General features: G+C 44.4%; 1 protein-coding gene across 2 annotated transcripts in view; it reads right to left on the minus strand.

Moving 5' to 3' along the window:
- The window catches only part of AFF1 (ALF transcription elongation factor 1), a 208,351-nt gene extending 199,770 nt beyond the window's left edge, over positions 1-8,581 (minus strand). For both annotated transcript variants that reach the window (XM_066279736.1, XM_066279735.1), the window contains exon 1: positions 8,328-8,581. The gene's annotated coding sequence lies outside the window, so the exon portion shown is untranslated. The remainder of the gene's footprint in view (positions 1-8,327) is intronic.
- Positions 8,582-9,134: the final 553 nt, after the last annotated feature.

Consider the following 9,134-nt stretch of genomic DNA (forward strand, 5'->3'; position numbering starts at 1 on the left):
AGGGGGGAGGAGCTGGAAGAATCAACTCCCATATGTGCCTTGACCAGGCAAGCCCAGGGTTTCGAACCAGCGACCTCAGCATTTCCAGGTCGATGCTTTATCCACTGCGCCACCACAGGTCAGGCAGAAGCTCTTGTTATTTAAGTCACCAATGTCTATGTCAAATTTTATGTAAGTGAAACAGACTATGTGTCATTTAGAAATGTACCTCCCCAGGTCTATTTAAGTGACCTTCCTATAGTCCTTCCTGTCTCTTGCAATGCAAGTTTATTCAGAAATAAAAATGTTATGCATATCAAACTGCTTTACTCCCCCAAACAGCAAGTAAAACAAGTAAAAAAAAATTTTCTAGTGTTATAGACACAGCATACATATATATAATTAAAGGAAATTAAAAGAGGAAGAAGGAATACAAAATATGACTACGGATATTTTCAGATATTCTGTCCTAGGTCATTAAGAGCTTCTAAAACCTAGCACGTCTCAGGGAACCTTCTCTCAGGGGTCTTCTTTTTAATGCCATGCTAGTTAAAAGGCCTGCTTTGCAACTACTAGCTATATGACCTCAAGAAAATACTGTTCTGCTCTAAGGTCTCAGCCTTCCCATTCATTGGATGGCTGTAGGGTTAAATAAAAATGTTTGTAACATGGTTAGCATAATGCCCAGCTCTTCAATAACTGGTAGTACTCGTTCTGGTTATTTTACTGCCAACCCAAATACATGCTCTAGAGAATTCATACTTTAGGGAGGCTTTTCAACTGGACAAACAGCTAAGCAGATGTCAAAGCCCCATGACCATGACCCAGTTACCAAAGGAGAATTTAAGGAAAATAACTCAGTCTGGACGCCAACGTATGCCTGGATTGTCAGTAGTCCCTGGTCGGACTGACTTCCCTTCTTCTTCCCCACATATACCCTCCAGGAATAACAGTCTCTTAGTAACAATGTGTCAGAGGTGAGTCATGGGTCACACACTCTGTTTTCATCTGAATCCTCCAGAACTCGACCCCAAGTAGATCATAATCTCCGAGGGGCTCCAGACTGACCAGATCACCGACAGTTTCTTCAGCTCTCCAACGCTGTATGGAGCCCACAGCTTAGAAATCCATAATGGAATACAAGTTCTCCAACAATCTCCTCCACTTCAAATGCTTGTTCAAGGGGGCTCTGGCACTCCCCCATGCCCAAGTACACACACCACATCTTGTTGGCTCCTCATCACTCAGGTCTCAGTTCAATGACGTGTTCTCAAAGAGGCCTCCCCTGATTACAATAGCTAACATAGCACAATTGTGCTTTCAACCACACCCTCCAGCCAACACCCTCTCTATTCCATTACACTCTGTGTGGGTTAGGAATGTCTCTCACTGCAAGTAACAATTGCTTAATTAATAGAGGTTTATATTTCTCCTATACCAAGTCTAGAAGATGGTAGCTGCTGGTATAGTTCTAAGCTGTTCAATGAGGCCATCAGGAACTCTGTGTCCTTCTGCTCTGTCACATTCAGCATGATGTCTCCCCGTTTGTCACCTCATGATACAAAAAGCTGCTGCCCTAACCCGATCTTATCTACATTCCAGGCAGGACGAAAATGAGTGGATGTTGTGGCTATGCCTCCATTTGTCAGTAAAGGAGAATCTTTCCCCAAAATTTTGGCAATCAAAGAAACAGGCCTAGGTTACAGGGCCTCGAGCTGCAGGGGGGACAGATAAATCAGGACACAAATTGTCATCACTGGCTGAGAACAAACATGATCTGTCACCTGAGGCTGGGTATAATGTAGTCCGCATACAATTAAGGTTCTCTTAGCAACAACGAATGAATTAGGCATTTTCCTAAATAACAATGTTGGTCACATATCTTTTCATAGTAGTTAACACTCTCTGAAATTAACTTATGTTAAATAAATAAATAGGTAGATGTTAACTGTTTATATTCCCTCAATGGAATGCAAGCCTCATTGTCTAGTTTTATATAGATAGGTAGATATAGACATATACCCAGAGTCTATAAGTCTATATTTAAAAATAATTGGCTGTCAACTTTCTCACAGTAGGCAGGCATTATAGGCACCACAATACAGTGAAGAGTCTAAGTCAGGGGTCCCCAAACTACGGCCTGCCAGCGAGCCGCATGCGGCCCTGAGGCCATTTATCCGGCCCTGCCGCATTTCCGGAAGGGGCACCTCTGTCATTGGTGGTCAGTGAGAGGAGCACATTGACCATCTCACTAGCCAAAAGCAGGCCCATAGTTCCCATTGAAATACTGGTCAGTTTGTTGATTTAAATTTACTTGTTCTTTATTTTAAATATTGTATTTGTTCCCGTTTTGTTTTTTTACTTTAAAATAAGATATGTGGCCTGACCTGTGGTGGCGCAGTGGATAAGGCGTCAACCTAGAAATGCTGAGGTTGCCGGTTAGAAACCCCGGGCTTGCCTGGTCAAGGCACATATGGGAGTTGATGCTTCCAGCTCCTCCCCCCTTCTCTATGTCTCTCCTCTCTCTCTCTCTGTCTCTCCCTCTCCTCTCTAAAATGAATAAATAAATTAAAAAAAAACTAAGAAAAAAAGAAAAGAAACTATTAAAATAAGATATGTGCAGTGTGCATAGGGACTTGTTCATAGTTTTTTTTATAATCTGGACCTCCAACGGTCTGAGGGACAGTGAACTGGCCCCCTGTGTAAAAAGTCTGGGGACCCCTGGTCTAGGTTATGCTTCAGCAGCAAAGTAACCCCAAAACTGCAGTAGCTTGATAGAACAAAGAATTATTTCATGCTCATTCTTTATGTTCATTTCATATTGGTGTGTTGGGGTACAGAGGAGGGTAGGGAGCTTTTCCTCACTTTGAGAAACACAAGCTGTTGGAAGTTTCTATCTAGAAATGTGGCTTCAGGGTTTACTGTAACAAGAAATAGTTGGAGGGTCTCATAAGAGTCACTTAAATGCCTCAGCCCAGAAATACACATTACTCCTATAGACAGCCCACTGGACAGAATTAGTCACGTAATTCTGTATAACCATAAGGAGGTAGAGAAACATGGGAGAGCACATGAATATTAGTAGTTAAATAGCCATTAGTAGTCACTAGCCATGGGCTGGTAAAATATTGTATGATGTATTGTCCCCATTTTAGAATTTAGACCCATTAAAGAAACTCAAAGTTAGGAATACTAAGTAAATCAATTATTTCATCTTATAAGTTAATTCTTACCATTTAAAAACACATTGTTTTTCCTTCAGGACTAATAATGGGAAATATTTATATAGCACTTATGCTCTGCCCAAAGTACTTGCCAAATCTTGGTACCTTTAATCTACCCAATGACCCAATAGGGGAGATACTACTACATTGTTAACCCCATTTTATAATGAGAGGCAATCCTCCTTGGGTCTATGGCATTTCTGCACATTGTACCAGAAGCACCAAATGCCATTGTTCCAGACAATCTTGAAGGATGCTTGTACAGAGAAGAGCCTTGGAAAATAGAGACAGTGTAATCTTTTAGAGCAAAGGGCAACATGTTTACTATCTGGTATCATCAAGATAACGTGTTCCTCCAGAGCAAAGGGCAGACATGCTTATTGCTCATTATAAAAGATTAGGATTTCCGAAACTCAGGATTCCTGTCCTGTAATGCACCTGACTCTCTCCACATCTCCCTTTGGAAACTGGGGCTTAGGGAGCCAGTGTAAGAAAATGTTGACAGTCTGGCTAAAGCTACTAAGAGTAATATAGTCTTTCCCCAGAGTCCACGAAACTGTGGCAGGTTCACTGAATCTACAAGATTAAAGGAAATGGTATGGGTATATCCTGATTCAACAGGACTGTGAATTGATTTTTCATACCTTGAATAACAGATTTCAAGCACTAAGGAAGATGGTTCATAAGCCCTTGCATTTAATTTTTAGAAAAATAAGGATCTTTATCTGGTGCAAAAAAACACCACATATCTGTTTACTAAGCCTGCATAATATTTTCCTTTGGAGTCACAAATACATGTCCAGAATACTAAATGAAAATACCTGCTTTTTCATTCCCATAATGATCAGAAAGAATTACTTAGCCAAAGAGAAACACTATTTATATTTGAGAATCAAGCTGTAATTCTTGAAAAACAGGAAACCACATATCAACACAGCCAACACAGTGTACCATAGTAGAAAGGGCACCAGGCTTTGAGTCACAGAGTCAAGTCACTTCTTCAGCACAACTTCCTGATTTTCAAATGGAAATTGAACTCCAATTTCAGAATTACAATTAGGCTTAAATGCTATGTCACAGGAAAGCCATTGGTAAACAGCTTTGGTTACTATATGAATATAAACTCCACCTGTATAGGCTCTTTCTCTTTTCAGATCATGGTGTTATCACAGTTTTTCCAATGCGTAGAGTACTGTCTGGCACACAGAAGATGCTCAATAGTGATAAGGTATTAGGAATAAATATGAAGTATTATATTAACAATGTAATTGATTCCTCTGGGCTCCATGTTTGACAATAATCTCAGTTTTTTAACAGGAAAAAAGTTGCTTTAACAAGAAATCCTTAGTCATGTTTAAAATGGGCCAGATAATTTAAGAAAATCAGCTGATTTTCCTCCCCTGGAGAACACTAGTGAAGGAGTTCTGTCCTAAGGATAAGACAGAAACGGCTGTTAGCAACCATGATGGCCTTAGGGCCTCTATAACAAACTGTTAATCTATAACAAACTGTTATGCACATATACATGGTCAGGAATAAAGGATGTGAACCTACAAAGAACTACATATTTTACATTTACTTCTGCACTGTGGTAGAATTTTAATAAATAGATTATAGAGTTTATATAATCTATTTTAATAAAATCTGAGATTCAATTCCACAGATATTAAATAAGCTATAACTGTGTACAAAAGAGATTGTTAAAGGCCCTGGCTGGTTGGCTCAGCAGTAGAGCGTCGGCCTGGCGTGCAGAAGTCCCGGGTTCGATTCCTGGCCAGGGCACACAGGAGAAGCGCCCATTTGCTTCTCCACCCCCACCCCCTCCTTTCTCTCTGTCTCTCTCTTCCCCTCCCGCAGCCAAGGCTCCATTGGAGCAAAGATGGCCCAGGCGCTGGGGATGGCTCCTTGGCCTCTGCCCCAGGCGCTAGAGTGGCTCTGGTCTCGGCAGAGCGACGCCCGGAGGGGCAGAGCATCGCCCCCTGGTGGGCAGAGCCGGGTGGATCCCAGTCGGGCGCAAGCGGGAGTCTGTCTGACTGTCTCTCCCCGTTTCCAGCTTCAGAAAAATACAAAAAAAAAAAAAAAAGATTGTTAAAAAAAAACAAAACACCCCACTGCCAATTATATATCATTTGGGAACAGAAATCATTGTTGAATTTATAATTTAATGAGGGAAACAAAATTTATTTACAAAGCTTTGCATATTTATGGTAAATGGGGTTCCTTAATTTGAATTCACTCCAACATACTTTCTCAATCTGCTGGAAAACTAGTTAACGGTCTCGAGTCTTGAAATAGGGGAACTTTGGGCTTTTAGCTTCAACAGACATATCTAAGATAAGTCAGCAAACGAATTCAAGTTGAAGGACAATTTCAGTATAGGGCTTTAACAGTAAGGTGCATATCCTTGTTACGTTGCCACACTTTAAGAAACATCTGCAGGTATATTGTTCCCTGTGTATGATCCAAATATTTATATGTAAATTAACTCTACCTTTAAAAAAAAGTGAAAATATAAGTCCATCTCAAGATTTGGAACAATCAACCAACTTTGGAGAGGATTATGCAAATTTTTTATGAAAGAGTACAAATTACCACATTGCTCTGAAATTTCTTTCATTTCTTATAACATATTGTAAACAAGTTGTTAGCCATCTTTTCAGCTCCCAAGGCAATAAGTAGTGCTTTGCAGCAGTCAATAGTAAAGTAACCACTCATTATAAAATTCAGTTAAACCAGATAGGAAACTGGAGAGACAGCCAGACTTGGTGTAGTCTACTTACTGTTTTATAAGCCCAGTGAAACAGTGACTTCTGGTGGCAAAAATGCATGCCTATTCTACATCTGGTAGAAAAAAAACAACAACAATGTTTAAATTCACATGGGCGTTATTCATGCCATAAATTCTCTGTCTGTGGATGATTTCTGAATTCTAACTTAACACACTCTAATTCTTTGAAATTATATTTGTATAAAGTTAGGAGTTAAGCAAATGCCAAAGACACTACAGAAATTCAATTGTTACAGTAAAGGAATAGACATTTAAACTCTGGTATGTAACAGTTCATTTGCTTCTCTAAGTGGAAAGAAAAGAATTCACAGTAATATACCTGCAAGTCTCACATCTCCAGCCTCATCAGCTCTGTAAATTATATTTGGGAGGGGAATAAAAGGGGGATCCCCCATCTCTAAACTCTTTTTTTTTTCAAAGTCTTGTGTCTCACTCTTTAATACTTTCTTTGCCTTAAAGTGACCAAATCTGTCCCAAATCCTTTCCTTGATTATCCTAAATTAGTTGAATTCAAATTGGTTTTCCAAGTATCAAGTAGTAGTTATCCATTCTCTTGCTTTCTCTCCTAGTCTCCTTTCATTCTCTAAGGTCATGTAGCCCTTAGTTTTCTCTCTTCCTTTTCTGCATATTTATCCTCAAATACAATACTTTCTGACACTGGCAAAAGACACCTTTAAATTACGGTAGGCAAACGATCCAGAATTTTCAACTCTCCTGTGAATTTATTTCCAGAATATCCACTCAAGGAATCCTTTCCACTCAAGATGAAAGGCAAGCTAAGGAAATGCATTAGATAGAGGAAGTAAACACTGAAACAGGGCCATGCCTAGGTATTCTTAAGCCTCTTAGCAGAACTAGACTCCCGGGTCCAAAGGTCTTTTTCTTTTTTATGCCTTCTATCCCCACTCGGGAGTCTGACACCACATAGGTCTGGGAGAGGCATCCACTGTTGCCTACCTTGTACGAGCTCTGCAGAACCTTGTTCTGAAATAACCTTGCCCAAGCAAAATCCCCACACTCTTAGGTAGCTTTCTCGCCTGTTTCTGTGCCTCGATTATTGAAACGTCCCAGGGAACACTGACACGGTCTTCGCCTTAATTTAAAGGTTCACTTTGAAGGTTTAAATTCCATCTGGCTCCTCGATGGTATATCCGATCTCCCGCATCCCGCCTCCAACGTGCACCAAGAGGGTCAAAATTACCCCATCCTACCCTTAAAATACTAAACAAAACTTTGTCTGGTAGGCCCTCCGCACCCTCCACCCCTAAGAGAGCCAGGCGTCAGGAATGTTCGGACACACCTCCACCTCCAAAGGCAAGGGCCATCCAGGGACGATTTGCATGACAATATAGGGGTGCGGAAACTTCTAGAAGACAGAGTAGGAAAGTATCAAGACTCTCAAAGGACCCTCGCAATTCTTTACAGGTTTTATTTATTCATTTTTAGAGAGCGAAGAGTGAGGGAGAAAGAGAGAGAGAAGGGGGCAGGAGCAGGAAGCATCAACTCCCATATGTGCCTTGACCAGGCAAGCCCGGGGTTTCGAACCCACGACCTACGCGTTCCAGGTCGACGTTTTATACACCGCGTCACCACTGATCAGGCCGCAACTTCTTTACCATTACATTAAGGAAATTGCGATTTACGTATTGATACGACCCTCCAATGCTTCTCCCTTTTAGTTTGCCCACCCCGGGGCCCGCAGAGTCGGAAGGCTCGCACGCTGCAGTCACCGAGGACCCGACACCGGAGGAGAAAATCATCAGGAGAAACTAGCCAGGCCCAGGCTCGGCAGACAGCGCCCCAGGAGCAAGTCTCCGAGGTGCCTCCAACTTTCCCCTCCCTCTCTAGAAGCTGTGGACCACCGGCACGCGCCTCCCTCTCCATCACCATCGGCTGGGACTGGAGGGGGTGACAATTCCGGGAAGAGAGGCGCTCGGGATGGAGGAGAGGAAAGCCCGGCTTGAACCCCCGAGAAACTTCTGGGACTCTTCTATTACGCAACCCTGGGACCAGGTTCAAACAACCGAACATCTTCCCGCTGGACGCGGGGCGCGCGGGGAGATGTCTGATCTGGGGAGCTAGAAACGGGGGAGAAGGACGGGTCTCCTCCTGCGGCCCCCTCCCCGGTTTTCCTAGACGGTACCTGCCGTGCATCAGCACGCAAGGGCGGCGCGAGCTCCGCGGCTCCGGAGGTTCCCACCGGAAAAGTGGGAAGGCCAGCGACTTGAGTCAGCGCGCTGGAAGCTGGCAGGGGAGAGAGCCGGGCTTCCCAGAAGTCAGCGGCGGCGGTCGGGGTCAGGCTGACCCCCAGCCCGGGGGCCGCAAGCTCCGCTTACCTTCCAGACTTTGCGTCCTTCAGCCTCGGGGTCGGGTGCTCTCGCCGCTTCCGCCCTCCCTTGACCTGTTGCGGTGGGGAAGGGGCGCGGGGGCGAAGAGCTCCGGGCAGCCGGGCGTCCGGGGCGGGCGGCGGCTTGCACAGAACGCCACTCCGGAGAATGCAGCTCCGCTCCCGACGCGCGCAGGCGGCGGCCCAGGGCGCAGGGGTCGCGCGCTGGTCCGCCCCAGGTCCGCAGGCTCCACGCGCCCTCCGTCTCGGAGCGCCCCGGAGGTGAGGCCACGCCCTCCTCCCGAAGCCACGCCCCTCCCAGCTGCGCTGTCCCACTCCGCCCGGCCCACGCCCTCTAGCTGGCGCCACCCAAATGGCGAGGAACACCGCGGCCCTCCGCGGGAGACCCGTGGGAGGTGGAAGGGGAAGCAGCGGCTCAGGATGGAATACTGCAGTGACAGCACCCGCAGCGTGGGTGAGCCTGCCCCGGGCTCGTGTGGCTCACAAAAACCCTTTCGCTCGAGATTAAGCTCAGGGTCAAGTTCTAACTAAAAGTGTCAAGGAGCATTTTTGCAACCTCATATACAATTGAAACAGAATCTGTGCCCTTTAAAGGAGATAACTAACATCTGGGGAGCGTTTTAAACTTGGTAAGGGCATTTTCACACACAGGCTTGTCTCATCTTCATAACAACCTTATTACATGTAAATTATTGTTGCCGTTACCCAATGTCACAAGCTACAAAGTGGAATGGGAAACCAGGTCTCCTGAATCCAGCCTCCATGTTCTTGCTCTTCACTAGTCCAAGCTCGGAAA

Source organism: Saccopteryx bilineata, chromosome 5, assembly GCF_036850765.1.
Source record: "Saccopteryx bilineata isolate mSacBil1 chromosome 5, mSacBil1_pri_phased_curated, whole genome shotgun sequence".
Lineage (NCBI taxonomy): Eukaryota > Metazoa > Chordata > Mammalia > Chiroptera > Emballonuridae > Saccopteryx > Saccopteryx bilineata.